The 24,144-nt window shown below is 42.1% G+C and overlaps 2 non-coding genes across 2 annotated transcripts; both read right to left on the reverse strand.

Moving 5' to 3' along the window:
* Positions 1-3,828: 3,828 nt before the first annotated feature.
* On the reverse strand, positions 3,829-3,900 carry trnaw-cca (transfer RNA tryptophan (anticodon CCA)). The gene has a single exon. It is a non-coding gene; the product is annotated as a tRNA-Trp (tRNA).
* A 2,425-nt stretch (positions 3,901-6,325) lies between these two features.
* Positions 6,326-6,408, reverse strand: trnal-uaa (transfer RNA leucine (anticodon UAA)). The gene has a single exon. It is a non-coding gene; the product is annotated as a tRNA-Leu (tRNA).
* Between the last annotated feature and the right edge of the window lie 17,736 nt (positions 6,409-24,144).

Genomic DNA, 24,144 nt, shown 5'->3' on the forward strand with positions numbered 1-24,144 from the left:
CATTAGAGATTGGAATCTGATTGTAAAAAAAAAAACTACCTGTCTCCCCTTCATTTAACGGTGCTGTTGTTTTTATTTTACATGTTGTTAGCATTTTAATGAATTGTTAAAAGATTGATACACAAATCGCTAAATAAGACCATTCATATTCCTGAATTTTAAATCCTTGTGTTTATCTGTGTCCAAGTGCCTGGTGCAGCTATTTTGAAAGCAGAGTCTATGATTTATTGCGGAAGCGCATTTTTGCCACCCAGGAAAAAAATCTTAATTAATAAATACCAAATTATCTCCTAATTACGAGATAGCAACGATGTCATTTGTGTGTATGAACAACCTGTTACATTTGCAATGGCAGTACCTACAGGCTATCGAAAGGTTTGCTGGCACTGTGGGTTTAGTTTTCCTGACAATGTGCATGCTGAGAAATGCGCACGGACTGACTTTCTTCTCGCAATGAAAATGTTACCGTTTGTACCTCATGTAAACACAGTTCTAACCATTAGCACACTCATATATATCCTGAATCAAGAACGAATGTGACCTAGAATCCATTGTACCGCTTCAAACTGAAAGTCAGATATGTAGTCTCAAAACTACATAACTCAGGATTTTTTTCCCTTGATGGCAGCATTGGCTTCTGTTATTTAGATTCAACACTGAAGAGGTTGGTTTTGTGTTTTTAGCTATTGAACATAACTGGTAAGTTTAAGTCAGTTCTTGTAACTCTTTCCGCTCGAAAGCGCTGTATTAATACCGGCGCACCTGTCTCCACAGGAAATTTATTGCTGTTCCAAAACCAATGTACTGCAGCTTGTGGCCACGTGTTCCTGCTGTCAGCATGTGATACCATGTTCTTCCACCGCTATATATTACTGCTCTAGTACAGGAGTAAAAAAAGAAACAAATGCAAACACCGTTTAGAAAAAACACACACGTCTCAGGTCTTAACTATGACAAGGATGGGATATGAACCTAGACGCGCAGAGCACAGTGGATTAGCAATCCAAAAAGTGACTCCTGTTTAATTTTCTTTTCGCTTGCTCGATTTGTAGTACGCACCTCAATCCTTACAACCGGCAAACAAAAGGGCTTCATGTGCCACAGCATTCTGCTGCAGGTACGGTTTGCACCATGTATTGGGCGAACCCGAATGAAATATTTCAAATATGTGAAGAATTTCATGAAACCTGAAAAAAGAAGATCACAGCCAATGTCAACAATTCGGAGCCTGTAGGCAGCTTCAACAGAACAAAACGATCTGAAGCCGCAATTCTTTCATAGTGTATTGTGACACTCTACGCTGTTGCTATATCTGCTGCCGTTGCTTAAAACTCTACTCAGCGGGCAAATTAGTTGTACAAGGAATAGACTACTTTGAGCCGTCCAAATTCCATTATGTGAATTTAAGCTTTTTTTTATTAATAACAGCATTAGTAATACAATGCGTGCTCAGAAACGTTACTTATTAGCTTATGAAGCAATAGTGTTTCGACAATTTGCGGTCTTCAAAAAGTAAACGCTGAAGTTTTTATACTTCCTTGTGAGCAGATCACCTTTGATTTAGAAAAGGAAAACTTACTCCCCTGTTGCTTTCATTGCAATATCTGAATCGAGACCCAAGCGCTAAGAAAGCTGAAAAACGCAGAAGTCATAAACCCGATTTTAATTTAGATACACATTTTCTAATGCAGCCTTCATTACAAGACACTCTATTTCTCGAAAGCGTGTTATGTAAAAAAGAGGAAAACGAAAATATATGGATGACAATATTTAAAAGATGAAGATTTTACTTTTGAGAAATTGTCATTTTATGTATCTAGACGCTTTTCACCGCTGTTTTTAGAACTTTGCTGTGCTTCCTGAATCCTTTTCAGTGTTATAAACCGGGTCTGGAGATAGCGATCACTTTGTAGAGCAGTTGATAGGCTGGAGCTGTTCAGACTACTCTTGTTATTTCTCAAACGCTTCCATCATTTTTCTTTCATGCTAGGACGCGAGTGTGTACATGTGTCTGGTTTTCGTTTCACTGATTCTCATTGAAGATTTGGGAATTAACGAAGAAAGAATCAGTAACCAGGAAGGCAGAAGCTTTGGTTCTCAACGATCTTGAAGACACGCCCATGTAGAGCAGCGTGTGATGATTTGTACTACAAAAGACCAAGTGCTCAGTGACGTCTGCGTTTACCGTTGAAACTTTTCATCTCAGGTGCAAAAGCAGTTGTGTTAAACATAGCTGAGTGGCGCAGCAGAAGCGTGCTGGGTCCATAACCCAAAGATCGATGGATCAAAGCCATCCTCTGCTATACACGTTTAATGCATGACTGATAAGCACACCATCAGTTTAATGATGTGCATTGAAACTGATTTCTTCTCTCGTGTGTGCAAACTTCACACTTACGGTGCTCTTTAATCTTTACAAATATGCAGATGCCCAAATGTTTCTTTGGTTGTTCTGACATCTTTTATAGATTCCTCAAATCCTTCAAATGAACATCCATATCAGCACAGTTATGTTTATATCTTTTAAAATTAAAGTACATACAACAAAAATATCAATGTTCATTTGTACTGTGCTCATTTAATAATGATTGTCAAGTTCTCCAACAACTCTGTGTTATAATTTTAAAATATTTTTGCTAAGGATACAGAACGGGTGTATAAGGCATTCTAACTACAGCCAGCTGAAGATAAAATTCCACACGTGAAAATGGTTTCACGCACATTTCCTGCAAAGTTCAAGAGGGCTTTTATGAGGGATTATGTTTACATCGAAACAATCCGAAGCGCGTCCCTGATCACCAGCCCTTTGTATAACAGCTGTACAAAGACACATGCATAAGGAAATGTTGTGCATAAGGAAATGTTGTGTTTAGCAGAAGTGAGTTAACATGATCCGTGACCTAATTTACCAGAACAAATACTCACCCAGCAAGGTCTGCTTTACTACAAGAGAGAAGTAGAGTGAAAGACGTGATCATTTCACGCCGTTGTGGAACAAAACGCTTTTTTCTTGGAATTCTAAATCAATTAGAAATTCAGAGCGACACATAAAGGCTTTGTCTGCTTAAAAGTGATGATTTTTAAAAACTGATAAAAATGTAGAAAACACGTTTCTCACGTAGAAATTTAAGATGGGGGTGGGGTATTACTAGGAGCGGCGCTGAACTCACCATGGTGCAATTCATTTACGTGACGGGCTGGTGGTTTAATGGATAACGCGTCTGATTTCGGTTTATTAGATTGTCGATTCGACTTCTACCGGGGTTGTGTGATTTAAATCAGGCTCCTCAGAAATAGATGTCTGTTATGTAAATGAACCGCACCTGAAAGCAAACGTTGGGTCTGGTTTCCTTTCTTTCCTGTATGAAATAGCAAATCGTTACAAAAAAAAAAAACACCAACTAATGTCCAATGGCGTTAGTCATTTAAGTAAACATGAATATACTGTAAGGTCTTGGTACATGGGAGTGGATTTCAACCACAATTAAAAAAGGGCAAATTATAATTACAGGCTTCAGACACTTTTTCAAACAAAAGAGACCAAACACTCCCTAACTTTCAGGTTTGCTTGAACCTGTAACAAGAAGGAGGTCTGAAACTTCCATTCTCTGATGTCACTGTCTCTAAAGCCGGGCGTGATGTTTCGCGGATATGCAGTGTGCCTTTTCTCTTGTCGTGTTCATGATGATTCGCTGCATAAGCTCCTGATTGGGTGTTCTGTACTGCGCTGTTATTTCGTTCAGATTACCTATGTGGTGTACAGATAAAACCCGACTGCGTGGTGTAATTTCCGGGTTCGGCACCAGCAGCACCTGCAAACTCCTCAGCTGACCTCGACGTGATTTGAACACGCAACCTTCTGATCTGGAGTCAGACGCGCTACCATTGCGCCACGAGGTCACTTGCGATAAGTGCTTTTAATTCCCCCAAAGAGAACAATCAGCGTCCCTGAAAAAGATTTTTTTTATTCTCTCCTGTGAGGAGCGCCGCTCTTCCAACGAGAGACTCTTCTTCCCAGACCACAGAATATTCTTTCCGCCCGGCTCTCTCACAGAGAGCAGACACACCGTCTCCACTGATGTGTTTACTACATCTATAGATCTGACCCCCTACAGTCCCGATATTCCTGGACAGGATATTTACCACCAGCCTCGTGAACGTCTCATCTTGACCTCTCCCAGGAGGAGCACAATTAACACAGAATCCTCTCTCCATTTAGCAAAAAACACAAAACACTGTTTACCTGTCAAGACAGAAAACCGGGCTGTTCCAGGTGAGGCTTGAACTCACAACCGCAGCATAACTCCACTGATCACGTCATTTTACAAAGCCTGAACCGGGAAAGCGACTGGAAATCGAGCACTTATGGCGTTGTTTTAATACTTGCCTACTCTTTCAATTTTTCGGTCAAATCTTTTATTTGGGAGTACTTTCAATTGATGTTAATCCTTGTCCTGATGCACGATTCTGGGCCATGGTGCATCTTGAATAATGTTCTTATAGGCTTCAGTTTGGAAAAGTGCGCTCTTCAGAAGCTACAGAAACCGCTAATGGTTACATAACACAATGCAAAAGGAACGTCCGGGTTTGAAAAAGAATATTACTTGCTATGAATACAAACACTGTTACAGCAGGCGTGTTAGGGCTATTTTAGCTTAGATCATCAATTCATCTTACATTTCTTCTCCATCTATATCAACAGCGTCATCGCTACTGAGCGCTAAAGGCAGGTCCTGGCAATACAATCTTCTTTAGAAAACATTTTTAAAACTATTTCCACTATCATACGGAAAGATTCCGATTGCACGCAACTAATAAATTATCTTTTCCAGGGACGTTGTAGCTAGATGCAAATTACAATCGAAAATATCAGTATCAGCTTTCATATTTTCTTTTGGATCTACAGGACGATCAGCATGAGCCATCAAAGAGCCTGTAGCGGCAAGAAGTTTAAAAGCGCACAAGTGGTCTGTCTTTGGTCAAAGGAATTGCTGGAGCAGTAGGACACAGAGCAATATCTAGCAGCTGTAGACGATGTTCGGGGAAGAGATAATTCTGTTTTCAGCACAGGGAGTGAGAATGAGCTCAGTCCGGCTCCCAGCAGAATCCATTCTGGTTTGGTTACTGTCAGACTGTGCGTCTGAGGCTCTTTGGATCACAACGTGAAAAAAAAGAACAAAAAACATTTGCTCACATCTTGTGATTTCCACGAGAGGACGAGAAGATATCACTTTAAAAAAATCAGACCTGAAGATTTGGATCCGGGACCTCATACTTGTCAAATGATTAAAATAATATTTATGAAAATATCAGGTTGTGTTTCTGCAACATATCGTGCACAGTATGCCATTTTGTTTCTAAAAATACAGTAGATTGTACTTAATAAAAATGTACAATTCACCGCTGGTATAAACAGATGTGTGCTGTGTTTGCCTTTGTAAGCATTTGTTTAAAAAATAAGTTCACAATACGATAAAAAAACACAGAAAGCACAAACGTAATAATATCATGATACAAAATCAATACCAAATCATAAAGCCAATTAAGTACCTATCCTTTGAAAACAGTGACATTTGTATCTACTTTTGAATTACAAATCAGACAGCGTAGTCCCTTAATTCAAAGATAAGATATTTGCCAAAACAAGACAACCAGATGTTAGCTGAATTCGGAACAAGAGCCTCTGCTTCATCGTTTATTGAGCTTTTGATCAACGTCTGAGTGAAAAAGATTAGCTATTTTAACTATTTGATTAAAGTTCACAAAAGCACCTTTCTTCGAGCTGGAGTCGAAACAGCGACTTAAGGATTCCTAACTGTTTCTAATACAGTCAGCTGCGCTACCAACTGAGCTATCGAAGGGATTTAAAATGGTCCTCTCTGGCACATATTGCCCAATGTAGTGAAACATTCCGGGTACTTAAATTCCAGTTCGACATCGTTTCCTTAGTCTTGTTTACCTTGCATTTAAGCCACAAACCAGGATTCTACTGTATAATCTTCCGGGGATGTTACAAAATGTTTGATGGGGCATCAATCATTACAGGCGGAAATTCACTCCTTTTTTTTTCTCGAGGCATCATATTAAACATTTCATTTGGATCGAGAAGAGGATCACCATGAGAGACAGAACAAACTGTTTGATTCCGTCTTTATTGGGAACTGTATCACAGCTAATGCATGTAAAGCCTTCAGTATGCGATAGTGAGAGCTCAGTTATGCCAGGGAGTGGGAGTGAAGAGAACTGAACTGAAATTTATTAAATTCATATTTAAATAGAGTGTAAATCATCAAAATGTTCTGTCACTTAAAACTTATTACAACACTACCAGGAGTGGGGATTGAACCCACGTGGACATTTGTCCATTGGATCTTAAGTCCAACGCCTTAACCACTCGGCCATCCTGGTCTACAGCGATATGCTCTTCAGTTGTTTAACATTTAAATATGATTCAACAATTAAAAAACATTAAACCACGAAACCTCTTAGAGTTGCGAGAATACTTCCTCCGGTTTTTCATCGATGCGTAATTACGCACTTACTGGAACCCGGAGGACCGCTGTGTACAGACGTTCACAACGCAAAAAATACTGTTCAATACGGCTTCGTGCGAATAACCCGCCTATGACCATAGGAAGCAGAACAGCGCAGTCTCCAATTACCCAGACTGTAAGCACAGGAATAAAGCTTTGTTTGATTTCTGAAACCCTTCCTTTACGCCCTGTTTTCATTCAGGTAAGGGTCAACTATATTCACAATACTACTGACAGCAGGAAGATTAAAATATTCTTTACTCAGCAGCTCATTAAAAACAGCTCCCATGATGTTCAAACCGATTTTTTACAGAGAACACTGACACAGCTTTGCGTTCTGAATCTCTTTTTCTCGTGCTTTTATTTAATATGGCACAATGCACTGGGATAGGGGTATTCTGTTCACAAGCCAATAGCATTTAAATCACAGCACCCACAATGCTGCAAGTAAGTGTTTTGCACACCAAGCAGGTCTTCTGACTTTTCCCAGCTTTGTTTTGGGTTGTGGAACCTTTATTTTTTATGATTTTCTGAAGATAACACTACAGGTATACACTGGGATAGGTGGGTCTTTTTCATGGCTCAATAGTAATTCAAATACAACAGCCACACTGCTGAAACCATATGTTTTACACACCAGACAGGGCCCCTAACCTCATACAACCTTGCTGTGGCTGTGGCCTCTTTCTTTATTTTTTTATGATTTTCTGAAAGTAACACTACAGGTAATACACTGGGACAGGTGGGTCTTCTTCATGGCTCAATAGTGTAATGGTTTGATGGGTTTACTGAGACAATTATTAATTGTAACAGTAATCACGAGGTTGTTCGTTGTAGCTTTTAGAAAATCAATCGTCAGAACAACTAACAATGCACACACACGGGTTCAATACACGAGATACATTAATTAAAATAAATTGTGCACCAAAGATATACTAGTCTGCCTGGATACGAACCAGTGTTATTACCCACTGTTACTCTAAACTCGGAAGTAAATACATTACTCATGAATTAAATTGATAACATCTTGTGTTGAGGTACAATTGAATTCTCGAGACACAATGTAGAACATGGGGTTTACTTATCCACTGTGTATGGATTTGGAATCTCCCGGCACGAACACCAAACCAGCTGACAGGCTCTGTTGCAGCCTCTGTTGCAGCGGTTGTCCAATGGGCGTTGTGTCGGCGTCCTCTGGCTACCAGCCAACCAGTCAAGGTGCAGCTCGTTGCTCCGAGGGGATCTACCAGGAGTCCGGCTGGCTAGTAGAAAGTCTCTATGCACAGAGTGTGACCGCGAGTCCTCACAAGTCACTCTTTTGCCTGGGAAGAAGCTGGTTCGTTCCCGGTCCAGTGCTGCTTCTGAATAATCTATTCAGGTTGTCGACAAGGGTCCAACTGTAGGCTGCCATTGATCAAGCGGAGCGTTCACGTTGGTAGAATTCTGAGTACGTACGGGATCCTCGGCCTCGCGCTTAGAACAAAGTCCAAGTCCTTTTGCAGACAACAGCAGTTGTCAGGTGATTGTCTCTGAGGATGCGCGAAAATGACCAAGGAGAGCCCCGATCTGAGCTTACACTCCCTTTTTGACCAAGACCCAGATGTGTGCTGATTGGTTGAGAGTTTGGCGGGCATTGGAGACCCACGTGGTATTACCACGCCCTGCCAGTCCCTGATTGGTTGGTCAAGATGAGATATAAGTCACTTACTCTTGACACTTAGGAATGCAGTCCAGATGTCCATTCGGCACTCCCTAGACTGATAGGCGCCAATGGATGACCATTGATCATGATAGCCAGGCTTAGCTAAGCGCATCCCCGTCTGGGAGCTTGTTCCTTATCAAAAGAAAACATCTTAAATCAGCCTGCATAAATACTTTCTCTGTGGCAGCACCACAGAGATGGAGGGTGAGATGGGGCCTCCTTTAGGACAGCATACCAACGCTTAATTCTGTGTTATTAACAAGAATTGCCGCTACATATCCCCCCTTTTTGAAGGTCACGAGGTCCTGAGGCGTTGTTGCCTTCAAAACAAAAACAGAGTTAAGTGATGTCTGTTGTACCACGGTGGATTCTACCACCCAATATTCACATTACCTCTCGAGAATTTGTACAGGAAATAGTGTTGGAAAGAACATTGCGTATACCTGCTCTCAGTTATAAGGTACATAGAAATGAGGCATCGGGCATCATCATTAGCCCTAGACCTTAAACTTCCGGCAGTTCACTATCAGTATCGGATAGCTCTGCAGCAGGCAGACGTTTGGGAGTGGTTACCTGATTTCGGTGATACACCATTGCTCCCTTTGTCTCATTCAAACTACCCCGCAAGGCTTTGATACAAGAGAACAGCATCCAACACATTACCCCAGCCATGATCCAGCTACCCAGCAGCAGTGTCAAGATGACCACGTTTACTGTTCCCAGCGCCCCAGAGGATCCACAACGACTGTGCTTGGGACCTACCAGCGTAATTTTTAAGTTTGTGTCGTTGAGAACAAATTCGAGTAACTGTACACCCTCAAGGCTTACTGTCTCTTGGATTCTCTCATCCAAGTCAACGCTGTGTCCTCTGAAAGCGTCCACAATCTCGAGTTCCGTTTCATACAGTTCTGACTCCAGATGATATAGTGCTAAATCGTTGAGATGCACTATAGCTCCTTCAGGAACTTGTAGAAAAACTGTTTTGTTGGGTAGTTGCACTTCGGTAGCTGTGTCATGTCTGTCATAGGTTCTTGTAACAGTTAACTGTGGTGTGCTGACCAGCCATATCTTTCCCACCTGCTCAACCTGGGGTTCATTAACCTCACTTTTGCTCGTCACTGTGGCTTTACACTTTTCAGTGGCAGCCCCCTTTCTGATACCACACAACCTCTGAGTTGTGTCCCTAAGGAATGGCTTACTTGGGCATACCCAGTGGATATCCTTGGTTGACACAGTTCCAGGTTTGGAACAAGGTACAAATTTGGATCATCCTCCTGGTAAGCTACGAGCGGTGGGGTGGTCAACTTCACATGCATGTCCCCCCTCCAGAAGCCAACGTTCAATTTATAGACTTGAGTCTATAGATATCCTTGCTACTCACGATGGGAAGGTTCAACAGGAAACCTATTTCCTTGGCTTCGGGGTTGACATGTATGGGAATGGCACTGCCTAGACTGTATGCAAGATGTACTTGCACTGGCTGCACCATCTCGGAAGTGGTGGTCCTCAGTACTTCTTCTACCAAGGACAGTGGAACCAAGTAGGTTGGAATCTGTCCCATGGCTAGGCTAGTTACCGTGGCACTAAGCTCCCTAAGCAAATCCTGCATCAGCATTCTGACCTGTTGCACGTAAGCATAATCCCACTGTAACACGTCGACAATCCTGCCCACGGTGTGGAGGGTGTTATTTAACACTGCTGCATGAAGGTTTACTGCTAATATTGTGCCCTGTAAGGTTTTCCCTAGGCTTTCCAGCCGCTGCTTCTGTTGTTACAGTCTTTCACTACCCTCTGGCATTTCTGACACCTGCCTTCTTGGGGCAGTCAGGGTGAGAATGCCGGTAACAAACAAACCTACCAAAAAGAGCAAATGCACAACAGTGGCGGCAGCAATCAGTCCTCCCAAAAGTTTTTAAGGGTGGCTGATCCCAGTCATCTCCTTCTGAGTGACTGTCGCCTTTCTAAGCTGGCGCAGCGTGTACATGGTGTCTTTCTCAGTATGCCATGTGGCATCCTGGGCACCAACATCCTGGAAATCTGGGGAGATCTGACGCAGCTGCTGATGCTGCTCCTCCATTTCCAGGGCATCTGCTTTTTTGATTTGTTCTTGCCTGTGCTCTAGGAACCCTGCAGGGGGCGGTGCAGCAGTGGAGCATGCCTGACCCTCGGCTGAGTGGTCATCTGGAGCACCTGAGTGATCTGGGATTGTTACCCCATTCTCACTGTTCAGGTCCACCCTGCACCCCTCCTGATTGAGGAAGCCCTCTATCGGCATGTTTACAATTGTTCGCTGGGCGTGGGTGTACGACACCTGCTCGCTCCCCTCTTCCCTCGCTAGGGGTTCAGGGAGCTGCCCCAGCACTGGGATAGCTAGTTCACTGTCTTTGAACTCGCTATCACCCACCAGGCCCATGTCAGTGCAGGCGGGGATTCTGACACCCCTCTTTGCGATGTCCTGCGCTGGCAGGCGGGTGGCTTGAACATCCAGCTCCAGTATGGCTGAACCACTGTTGGTCAGACTCAGACTGACAGACTGAGCTGGTGGCTGTAAGAAACCCGGCTCGGCTTTCATTCCCTGTCCCTTCTTGGGGACTGGGTGTGTTGGAAACCCTGCCGTTGAGGCAGGAACAATCAGGTTGGTCTCTCTCACTACCTGGTAGTTGTGAGAAATAATGTTACCTGACTGCAGGTTCCCTAGATCACAGCAGAGGGAATCGGCATCTGGGATCAGGTGTGTCCACAGGGCAGTAGTCCCAGTGTCCAGCTGGACCTCCTGTCTAACCTGTGAATGTTGCACCAGGGGCACCTGGCGGTGGCCCTGTGACAGCTGCTCAAGCAGATCCTCACTAATAGCCCCTGCGGGGTGGTGGTCCTGACCCCTCTTGGGTGCCAGGGTGCACAGGGAAAGCTCCTTTTCATCACCAAGTGGGGAGATCCGCTCCTCTTTAGGGATGTGAAAGGGGTTTGCTTTACCTGGTGGATCAGGCGGCTGCTCGGAGCACCGCTCCTGTGGCATGGAGGCTGTTGGGACCTTGGCCAGGGCACGACTTCCCTGTAGTTTTGGAAAGCAAGAAGAGACATTTATTTCTCGTCCAGAGGAACCAGGAGGAACCTCCAACTCAGCTATAGTGTTCAGTGGGCACTGTGTGATCACAGCATAACCACTGAACCCCCCTTTTTGCTGTGTGACAGGCTTAGGGTTTTTGACCTGAGCCCACAATTTTCCACGCTGGCAGTCCACCAGAGTCTCCAGCCTGTCAAGCAGGTCTTGGCCAATGAGTAGTGGCTCTGTTTTAAACCTAGAGATATAAACAGGATGCACCACGTTCATTGGCCCGAACCTAAGTGCCACCCACACTCGGTGTGTGATCCTGGCATGATCCTGGGTATAGCTGGAAATATCTATCTTACACGGTTCTACCTTAAGTCTGATGCCTTTTCCTTTCGCTACTCGTTTGAGTTCGCTGAGTAGATCGGCTGACATCAAACTAATTTCAGCACCAGTGTCAATCAGTGCTTCTCTATCTAAGACGTTTTCAAGAGAAACCTTGATATAAATAAGCCTTGCTTTGCCTTTCTGGCTAAGATTCCCTAAGAATTGTTTGAAGCCTGCCTTTTCTTTGACTTCAGGGGCGGGGTCAGCGCCCAACTCAGAGTCGCAGCCTTCTTCCAGGCAGGAACCCTCCCACCCAATCAGATAGACTAAGGGAGGGGTTTGGGATGGATCCCCGCCTCCTCCAGTGAGAAGGGGCGTGGTCCCCTTCAGCTCATTCACGCTTCCGGCATTCGGTGCGGAAGGTTTACCCTGTCCTGATCTCTCAAGCAGGGCTTGTTCAAGCCGGGCCAGGCGGGCTGCAGTCGACTCCCTTCGTCCAGCCTTATGATAAGCTCTGCCTGAGCCCTTGCATTCCCCGTAGCGCTCACGGCGGCTCTGACGCTTAGTGCGGTCCTGCCTGCCTATTTTGCGCCGGGGCTTAGGGGGCTCAGGAACCTCAGCTCCCTCGAGCTGAGGCGAGTCGTCAACCCTGATGGCTTTAGTGGCGAACACGGCCGTTTTAGCAGGTTTTCGCTCTGAGGAAGCAGAGACTTCAGCTCCCCAGGCTTTTTGAGCCAACCTTCTAATGTCAGCCATTTTCATCGCTTTTGCATCAGTGTGCATCACAATCATTTTCCTGACTGAGGGATGCAGATTAGCAATGAATAAACCTTTGAAATTCACGTTCTCTTCGCAACCCTCTTCATTCCGCCCTGCAAAATAAGTGCAGGCGACTCATAATAGTCGCGAGGGGCTTCAGCTTTTTCGTGCTTAATATGGTGCGCAGCGGCCACAGCAGCTATGGGATCAATAAAAGCCGAAAATTCTCCGATCATTGCCTGACACAGCTCCTCAAAGCTATTACAGACCTCCGGTCCTTGTCTAGACATCCACTGGTGGACCGCTCGGCTGGTAGTTTTCCTTACTAACATAGCCTTTTCCTGTTCGGACGCTCCGGGCATAAACTGCAAAGTATATCTCAGCTCATCGATGTAGGTTTCCACATTATTCCCTGAGACTGACGGGTCAAACCTTTCTACATCTTTGGCTAACTGCCTCAGGGAGTGGAGGTTAATTTTTACGGTTTCTCCGCGGGCAGGAGGACGGCCATAATCAGGAGCAGGGGTCTATGCCTGAATTGCATCGCCCTTGCGTCTCGCGCAGGACTCGGCGATCTCCCCTATGCCGATCCGACCACAGACCCTGGCCGGGAGAAACCCCCTCCCGGCGCGCTGGGTGAGCGCTCCGGGCTGCTAGGTGGGCTGGCATGCAAGTGGGATCTAGCCTGTTTTGCTTCCAGTACGGCAGCATCTAACTCCTTTTGCCTTTCCTGGCTGAGCTCATTTAAACTCTCTATTTCTTTTTCTTTTTCTTTCAAGCTCGCTTCCAGGTCTCTCCTACCTACCTCAGCCGCAGTTTCTCTAGTAGACAGGTCATCTAATTTACCTAAAACTTCCCTGAGTCTGTCTTCACTTTCCTCATTTTTCACTCTCTTTTCTCTGATTATATCCAACAACTCAACTCGCTCCGCCTTATATCTTTCTAGCTTTCCCTGAAGCTTTTGAAACTTTGTCAGCTCAGACAAAGACAGTTCCAGCTGTTTAGCTAGATTTAAGGCGAAACTCGATAGGACCTGAACTGCATTCACAGACCCTCCTGTGTTAAGCTGGTTCGCTACCTTAGTTACAAGATTTACTTGCAGCTTCTCAATATCATCAAAGTTCAACTTTTCGATACCGCTCCAGTAACCAGGATTGTCGTCACTAGAAATAGTACTTATAAGCGACTCCACTTCAGACATTTTAGCAGCCATTGTCATTACGTCAGATAAACTTTAAGAGTATTACTTTTTTTCCTTTTTACCAAAATACAGTATGGAATCTAAACACCCGAGCAGATGGATTTCCAATCAGCACACGTTACACTAAATGCTAGAAAACAGGGGGATTTCTTTACGCAGTTATCAGCACACCTGGTATTCGCGTATAGAAGCTGCGGTGCTGTGCTGAACTTGAACTCACAGCAACATCAGTTATTCTGTGCGATTGATTCTCATTTCATTCTAAACTCGCCCGCACAGGGACTCCATTAAATGTAGTGGTTTGATGGGTTTACAAAGACAATTATTAATTGTAACAGTAATCACGAGGTTGTTCATTGTAGCTTTTAGAAAATCAATCGTCAGAACAACTAACAACGCACACACACGGGTTCAATACACGAGATACATTTATTAATATAAATTGTGCACCAAAGATATACTAGTCTGCCTGGATACGAGCGGCAGACCTTACTGTGAGGGTTATCAATATACAAGGTATATAATCTCGAAGAGATGCAAACACAAAGAGATACACAACAGAGAATGTATGTCAATATATATCGTTCAGTTACCAAATTGCTAATCAGTGTTATTACCCACTGTTACTCTAAACTCGGAAGTAAATACATTACTCATGAATTAAATTGATAACAACTTGTGTTGAAGTACAATTGAATTCTCGAGACGCAATGTAGAACATGGGGTTTACTTATCCACTGTGTATGGATTTGGAATCTCCCGGCACGAACACCAAACCAGCTGACAGGCTCTGTTGCAGCCTCTGTTGCAGCGGTTGTCCAATGGGCGTTGTGTCGGCGTCCTCTGGCTACCAGCCAACCAGTCAAGGTGCAGCTCGGAGTAGAACGGGCGGAGAAATCTGACTGCGGCGCGCAGGGCAGTCGTTGCTCCGAGGGGATCTACCAGCAGTCCGGCTGGCTAGTAGAAAGTCTCTATGCACAGAGTGTGACCGCGAGTCCTCACAAGTCACTCTTTTGCCTGGGAAGAAGCTGGTTCATTCCCGGTCCAGCGCTGCTTCTGAATAAGCTATTCAGGTTGTTGACAAGGGTCCAACTGTAGGCTGCCATTGATCAAGCGGAGCATTCACGTTGGTAGAATTCTGAGTACGTACGGGATCCTCGGCCTCGCGCTTAGAACAAAGTCCAAGTCCTTTTGCAGACAACAGCAGTTGTCACGTGATTGTCTCTGAGGATGCGCGAAAATGACCAAGGAGAGCCCCGATCTGAGCTTGCGCTCCCTTTTTGACCAAGACCCAGATGTGTGCTGATTGGTTGAGAGTTTGGCGGGCATTGGAGACCCACATGGTATTACCACGCCCTGCCAGTCCCTGATTGGTTGGTCAAGATGAGATATAAGTCACTTACTCTTGACACTTAGGAATGCAGTCCAGATGTCCATTCGGCACTCTCTAGACTGATAGGCGCCAATGGATGACCATTGATCATGATAGCCAGGCTTAGCTAAGTGCATCCCCGTCTGGGAGCTTGTTCCTTATCAAAACAAAACATCTTAAATCAGCCTGCATGAATACTTTCTCTGTGGCTGCACCACAGAGATGGAGGGTGAGATGGGGCCTCCTTTAGGACAGCATACCAACGCTTAATTCTGTCTTATTAACAAGCATTGCCACTACAATAGCAATTCAAATACAACAGCCACACTGCTGAAACCATATGTTTTACACACCAGACAGGCCCCCTAACCTCATACAACCTTGCTGTGGCTGTGACCCCTTTCTTTATTTTTTTATGATTTTCTGAAGGTAACACTACAGGTAATACATTGGGATAGGTGGGTCTTCTTCATGGCTCAATAGCAATTCAAATACAACAGCCACACTGCTGAAACCATATGTTTTACACACCAGACAGGCCCCCTAACCTTATACAACCTTGCTGTGCCTGTGGCCCCTTTATTTATTTTGTAATGATTTTTTCAATATGGCACCATTAGACAGCCGGTACATGGGGATAGGGGGGTGGTATTCATGAGTCAATAGCTCTTCAAGCACAACAGCCAAAGTGCTGCAACCAGGTGTTTTACACACCAGACAGGCCACCTAACCTTATACAATCTTGCTGTGGCTGTGTCCCTTTCTTTATTTTTTTATGATGTTTTCAATATGGCACCATTAGACAGGCGGTACATGGTGATCGGAGGGTGCTATTCACGAGTCAATAGCTCTTCAAGCACAACAGCCACAGTGCTGCAACCAGGTGTTTTACACATCAGACAGCTCCCCTAACCTTATACAACCTTGCTTTGAGTTGTGGAACATTTCTTTATTTTTTAATGATTTTTTTACTGTAATCAAGTGTTGTGCTCATTAATAATAATAATAATAATTGCTTACACTTATGTAGCACTTTTCTGGACACTCCACTCAAAGCGCTTTACAGGTAATGGGGACTCCCCTCCACCACCACCAATGTGCAGCATCCACCTGGATGATGCGACGGCAGCCATAGTGCGCCAGAACACTCACCACTATCAGTGAGGAGGAGAGAAGAGAAATGTAGATTAGAGATATCAAGTACATACAAGTCATTTTTTAAATGTTGTAGTTCGTCTTGAAAAAATGTTACGAGTACATCATCTATCAACAATTACACAGGTTCTGTTTCCATATTGCGGATTTTGGTTATTTATTTTATATATTAAATATATTTTATATATTATTTTCTAGATTTCACGTTGTGAATATATGATTTGGGCAAACAGAGCCGCAAAAAAGTACATTATAGGTTGTTGTTGTTTTTTTTTGCAGTTTTATCTAGAACAAGCGATGCTTAAACCTTTGTCTGATTCTTGTGAAACTATCCACACGACAGTTACAGTACCTAGGAGTTGACTTCAGTGATGTCACTGATGGGATGTTTCTAAAAATCCATCCTCTGTAAAACGTCTTCTCTAGTTGTCCTGCATATGTATTCGCTAATGAAGCTGTGTGTTCTGAGCCTGGATCTCTACATTTCTGTATGAACCAGCTTAGAGGGCTAAAGACAGCTTGTGTTTAAATTGAGTGTAAGACAATTTATGCTTCTAAAGTCATGGTCAGCATTTATTATTGTACTGTGCTGTAAACTTGTTCTGTGCCAAGTCACATTATTTTATAGCGTTTTTATAGCGTTATCGAATCCGGTGGCGCTGTGTGTTATTTTCCTGACTCCCATGTCACATGGTCTGTGATTGAAACCTGTGAAACCGGTTTAATTCGTCACAGCCAGCACTCCGGTTGTAAAGTAGAAGCAGGCGAGATTTCTAGCGAAAAACACCTCCCCCTTCTTCAGGTGTGAGGGTCTTCTGCTCAGAATGAAACGCTAAAATGTAATGTAGGCTCTGAATGGGTTCAGTTATGATTTAGGCTTGATTAAGGTCGCTGCCTTTCATCTAAAACCCTACTTGAATCCTTCTAAACTAAAAATCAGTGTTAGTGAGTTCTAAATAAAGAGGTATCCAGGTAACAGTGAAACGGGCGGACAGTCTGGGGAGATCGCCCGTTTTCCATGTAAATAGTTCCGCACCCCTTGGTGTTTCTCTCTCTCTCTCTCGGGTCACCTGATCATTAGCTCAAAAGATTTGAGTGCTTTGTGTATATTCTAATGGTAGTGGGGGCAGGGTGTGTGGGAACAGGTTTGGTTGAAATTGCATTGGAGATCTATGTTCTTCACACCTGAAACATTTTCTCTGAAAGCATTTTCTTCGCAGTTTAACCGATCTTGTTACAGCATGTTACAGTTTACTATTATTAACCATATTAATTTTAAGTGCTTAATGTAAAATCTTGTAAAAATATATTTTCATTGTTCAAATATACATTAAGTCTGACTATCATATAATATGTTAAATACAAACTTAAAGAAAAAATAGGGTTAAATATAATTCAAAATATTTTGCTAACAATGTTAACTGTTTATGAATAATAAAATGTATTAACTAAGGAGTAGGATAGCACAGTTGTTAGTATGTTTTTTGTTTTGTTTCTTTTTCATAAATACAACAGTAGTACCTGATGTCTCAGTGGCTTTCAAAATTAAATTATGCATGCAAACCTGTGAACTAGAAAGATAACTAAGATATCCATTTATAATAGTGGCAAAGTGGTTAGCATTGCTATCTTGCAGCACTGGGGTCCTAGGTTCAATTCCTGCCATCCTGTGTGTGTGGGGTTTACATGTTCTCTCTCGGTTACATGGTTTTTCTCCATATGTGTGATATGACTCCCTCTCGCACTCCAAAATATACTGGTAAGTTAATTGGTTTATGGGAAAACTGGCCCTGGTGTGTGTGTGTTTGTGTCTGTCTGTCCTGTGATGGACTGGCGCTATGTCCAGGGTGTATTCTGCCTTGTGTCCGTTGCTTACTGGGATAGGCTCCAAATCCTCTGTACTGGATAAAGAGATTAGAAATGGAAGTAAAGGCACTGTGTGGATGGAACCATACAGAGTGTTAGAAACCCACTATGAAATGGCAGCATCTCACTGAGAATAAAACATTTTATAGTGCTGGCTTAAGGAAACAGCCTTTCCACCTCTCTTGCACATCAGTATCCATACCTAGTTATTTAAACAAATTGCCTCTAATTATAAACATCTTAATATGCTGGCTCTGTGGATCCGCATCAGCTATGTTTGCCCATTCCTTCAATTCATGTGCATCCAACACACAGTTCAATGCCAGCAACTACACATAATCTAAAATACAATCCTTATTTCAGTATCTATGTAAACATATAGTCTGTTAACTTCATTATCTTCATCAAAAGGTTATGCCTAACCCCATTAGGAAGTGTTCTTGTTATAAGTGTATTCCTCAGCTTTCCCCAGATTATCTTCTTCTTACCAACATCTCGAGTCTTTTATCCTGCAATAACTCAGCCAACACTTAAATCTCCAAAAGCTGCTTGTGTTAATTTCTTTAAATCACAAATATCATGTGTAAATACTGGCCATGTAATACTCTGCATTGTGGAATAATAGTTTATTTTAAAGGGAACTAGAGAAACTAAGAACTAGAGAAATCAAGAAAGGCTTTTTTTTCTAGAATTAATAAATGCACATCCTGTTCACTGGGGAAATTGAATCCACACTGAGCAATCTTCAATATGTTCAGAATATGACAGCAAGAATCCTATCAGGGATGCATTACACCTGTTTTCAAGTCCTTGCACTGGTTACCTATCAGATTTCGAGTCAACTTCAAAATCCTTATCCTCCTTATATACTGTCCTACAACTGTTATTATTGATCACCGAATTATTGTACTTGACATGACTTCATTCAGCCTTTCCTTGTAACGGACACGGACTGGAATCCGTGTCGGATCTTGTAGAGGACCCTATGGGATGCGGTAAGAGCTGGAGAAAACAGGAGGCGTGGTAAAAAGGAACACACAGGGGTTTAATAGTGCACAAAATAATAGTGACAGTCCGTGAGACGGTGTACAGGGAAGACAAAGCGGCTTCCAAATCCAAACGGGTCCAAGGGCAGGTCAAAGCACGGTCCGAAAGTCCATAAACTGGAAATCCATCCTGGAACGCGACAAAGTTAAAATCCCCGGGAGGGGGGAGCACACAGACAAACGAAACATGGAGGTCCAAGGGTGACGGGCGAGATCCTCCAGACCCCGGGCTCAGGAAACGGGAGGTGTCGGGGATGAGGCCTATGCCCTCAGGAGATGGACGTAGGGTTTCCTGGTGCTAGGCGGGCCTCGCGACAACTTAACCTAATGATGAGCCCCGAGGACTGGAGGAGCTGGTCTTTAAATAAGAATACTAAAAGGGTACACCTGAAGAGCTAAATGACACGAACAATAATGAGAGCAGTGGAGCGCCCTCTAAGGAGGGATGTCGGGCGTGACATTCCTGAACGTCTATGACAGGCAGAGAGAGTGCTGTTTCTGGTGCGATCTTTTTCAGCTGACATTTCACTGTTTTAAACGAACAAGAAATTAGATTGCTCATAAATCACTTATTCTATATAAACACAGCGTAATTGCCCTCCGAAAATCCTCTTTTTCTTGTTCGTTTTAGAGACCTTGATCGAAACTGATTTTAGATGTCAGAAAGGATTTATTTTCTCTGTATTTCCTACATTGCTTTGTCGAGATTTTAACTTTATATCTAACTTTATATCTAGGCTCAGATTTCAACTATAAATCGTACAGTAATTAATAGCAGTAAATACTGATGTTTATACATAAAAAAGTCATGCCTTGGAGTATAGACCCCCAAAGGAATGCCATAGACTCAAACTGCAAATATAAACACATACAGAAAGAAAGTATTTATATTGTAATTGCAAATCCTGGTACTGTATGAGTGATTGGTATGACTTTCCTCATTACAAATCTCTTATTAGAATTTAAATTTCTCTGTAACTCCAGGTCAGAACAGAGAAAATGTAACTGCCTTAAGGAGTTTACGATTATGAAAAATAGAAGGATAAGCATGATACGTATGTCTTCTGTCATTTTCTAAGTCATGTTACTGAGCACCAAATCTTATTGAGAATATGAATCCGTTTAAGGTTTATACCATTAAAGTAAAGGTTTATTCCATGCTGAAAATGTTTGTACCAGACTTTTTTGAGGCCTGCTTAATTGTGTCTGAAGTCTGATGTTGTAAATTTTATTGTTAAAAAGATCCATGAAAATGTCACTACTAAAGTTAACTGGTACTGTTGGTATTGTAAGTGGCAAGTAGAGCTCATATTTTAGATTTTGTGTAGTTGCTAGCGTTGAACTGTGTGTTGGATGCACATGAATTGAAGGAATGGGCAAACATAGCTGATGCGGATCCACAGAGCCAGCATATTAAGATGTTTATAATTAGAGGCAATTTGTTTAAATAACTAGGTATGGATACTGATGTGCAAGAGAGGTGGAAAGGCTGTTTCCTTATGCCAGCACTATAAAATGTTTTATTGTCAGTGAGATGCTGCCATTTCATAGTGGCTTTCTGGGTTTCTTCAGTGCCTTTACTTCCATCCATTTCTAATCTCTTTATCCAGTACAGAGGATTTGGAGCCTATCCCAGTAAGTGACGGACACAAGGCAGAATACACCCTGGACATAGCGCCAGTCCATCACAGGACAGACAGACACAAACACACACACACCAGGGCCAGTTTAAATCTAACCTCAGAACATTTCTTTTCAGAAGACTTAGTGTCTGTATCTGCTTCATTTTCTAATTTTGGTAGCACCTCTAACTGCTTGTCTTTCTTATATGCATTTACTTTGTAATCTGTGGTCCTTTTATCTGTTTTTACATCTACTGTATTGCTTTGAGATGCCACCTTTAATGGTGATATATCAAATAAAGTTTTTTATTATTGTTATAGGGAAACATGATCAGATTTTCCCTGGTTCAGAAAAAAAGATCTAAAGTATACTAGTTTGTCACTCTTCTCATTCCCTTTGCTAAATGACTTTTCATACTAATCTGATCAATCTAACTGCCAGTTTTCTGTGCTTTCTCTATCCTGCTAGATTTGCAATTATTCTGAAAATTTTCATCTTGAAATAACTCATTTCTAAATACCTTTTTCACTGTTAACATCTTGCAGCAACTCTGCGACAAAATATACACTCTGACAGTTCATCCTGCTACCAACATTAAATAAAACAAATCTTAAGATTTCTATATTTATGTCTTTATTTAGTGGTTTCATTAGTGACAAAGGCTAATCTTTCTTGGAAAAATGTATTTTATGTGTTGCGGAAAAAACTGACTTGCTTTAACAAAATATGTTTACAAATCCTTTCACCTGGCATTTTCGTAGTTAGAAATTATGGAATGCTCTGTTAAAAGCAAGGGAGTTTTTATGTCCTTTGCAGTTCTTTTGCAACATGAATATAATTATATCGTTATTAATTTCTTGAGATACACGATTCCATATTATATTCCCTTTTAATCAAATTCTAAAAGTATGCTTGTTGACTTTGGTATCGCGTTAGTTAAAGACTTTGATGCTTAAAATGTTTAGGGAGAAATGGAATACTGGTGTGTATGTTTTCTTTAAAGTACCGAGACCAGCCATATACTGTATATTTAAGTTCCAAAATTAATATCGTTTATGGACTTCACACGTGTTGCAGTATGCACCTATTCTTTTTATGCTCAGGCACTAAGTAAAAGGAGATGCTTCATATTGCTTGACTAATTTTAAAAACTAAGTTAGAAATGCAGACGCTCCCTCGGTGCGCTGCTCTGGTGCGCTGGCTCTTACACAGTGCCTGTCTGCCGTAAGCGTTACAATATACATACCCAACACTGCTTTTACCCATCTGTCATGCAAATAAAACATCTTGACTTGAATTGAATTGAGGGGAGAGGGGGGGAATACTAAAGCCAATACTGGCGACGTGCTAATGCGTTGGTTTAACAGTCCGGGTGTGGCAGGCTTCCAATGTCAACTCGACTCGATTGGAAGACAATGGACGTATTTTAGCCCTAAATGAATTAATAGCAAACATGGTTTACATAAAATACATTTTTCCAAGAAAGTTTATAATAATACGATCTATAGTTGAAATCTGAGCCTACTTTAAAAATAAAGGAAAAGCATTTTCAGAGAGCAATCACGCTGTGTTTATGTAGAAAAAGCGATTAGGTTTATGAGCAATCTAATTACCTATTCGCCTAAAACGCTATATAAAATAAAGTTTATTTAGAGATGAATGATCAGTGTCGCAGTTTAAATAATGGGAGTCAGGAAACTAACACACAGTGCCACCGGATTTAATAACGCAATAAAAACTCTATAAAATAATATGACTAGGCACAGAAAAAGTTTACAGCACAGTACAATAATAAATGCTGACCATGACTTTAGAAGCATAAATTACCTTACACTCAATTTAAACACAAGCTGTCTTTCTGTATGAACCTCTAAGCTGGTTCATACAGAAAATGTAGAAATGCATTAGCCTGATTATGATTAAAAAACACATATAATTAAACACGCGTTTGCGATTTAAATCAGAACACGATTTAAATCAATATAAATATTTATATTGTAACGCATACTGTCCAGCCTCCATTTCTCTATAAAAATTTACTCTGTTGCACACACACACACAATAGAAGCAGGAACCGCTGTCAGAAGGGAAGAAGGTGACTATTCATTGTTATCAAAAATGACTTAGAATCGATCATGTTGCGATATTTTGAAATATAAAAGTCAATTGATTGTCCATAATATCGCTATTCTATTTTTTCGAAGAAATGTTTGTTAAAAGAAAAGTCCAGCACAGGCTGGATTTGAACACACAACCTGTGCATTGGTAGTCACGCACCTAGACCAGTAGGCTACAGGGGAACTCACATGAACAGGCAGGCGAAACAGTCCTACACAGCCCTGTCGCAGCACACGACTATAATCATACCGTTATTAAATTCTTTAGATACGCGATTTCATATTATATTCCCTTTTAATCAAATTCTAAAAGTATGCTTGTTGACTCTGGTATCACGTTAGTTAAAGACTTCGAAGCTTAAAATGTTTAGGGAGAAATGGAATACTGGTGTGTATTTTTTTCTTTAAAGTACCAAGACCAGCTATATACTGTATGTTTATGTTCCAAAATTAATATCGTTTATGACCTTCAGATGCGTTATGCTCCTCTTCTTTTTATGCTCAGCTACTAAAATTTCCCTTTAGTGGTAAAATTCCATATAAATATTCAAAACTAAGCGGATTGAAATGTGCACAGTCCAAAGACATTAAATGATTAAATCTTTTCACTACCAACCAATGCACCACGAGTGCCCCTGTCGGTCATTTTGGCCAGCCAATCACTTACCGCGGTGCCCTGCGGGTTGGTTACTGTACCGTGGGTTTTTACCGCTCATTTTGAATGGCTGCATCTGTACCAGATTCACACTCACCTTTTTTCTATACATACATTGTCATTGATCTCTGCAGTACTAAACACATCATACTGAATTAAAGGTCCGGAAATATATGTTTCTTGTCTTCTTACACAGCTGGACTATAACAAAGCAGATTTACACTCACCTGTTTTTATACAAACGGGATGTTTACAGTGTTAATTACAGTCCAGATTCAGAGCGGAGTTTTACAAACCGACAGAAACCGAATCTTCTGTAGAAGATTGACACTGCTTTGCGTTGTGAATCTCTTTCTCTATTGGTTTTATTGAATGTGGCACTATTAGACAGGCAATGCACTGGGATAGGGGGATGCTGTTCATGAGCCAATAGCATTTAAACACCCACACTGCTGCAACTAAGTGTGTTGGGTAGCGCACACACAAATCTTCATTTACAGAGCTCCTGTAGCCTTTTTTCAGTGTTGGCCAGTACTCAGGGAAGAGACATTTACAACCCATTCGACAAGGGTTAAACACACACAAGGGCAATAAAATGTATGACATTACATGGACAGATCTGAATGAAATTTCAGGCTATCGAAAAAAGTAAATAATTAAATAGCCCATAGCCCAGGACAGAAGACAAGACTGACAAGTAGCCCAAGTTTCTGTCCGTGAAGAAAAAAACTTGCCGCTG

This window comes from Lepisosteus oculatus, chromosome 14, assembly GCF_040954835.1.
Source record: "Lepisosteus oculatus isolate fLepOcu1 chromosome 14, fLepOcu1.hap2, whole genome shotgun sequence".
Lineage (NCBI taxonomy): Eukaryota > Metazoa > Chordata > Actinopteri > Semionotiformes > Lepisosteidae > Lepisosteus > Lepisosteus oculatus.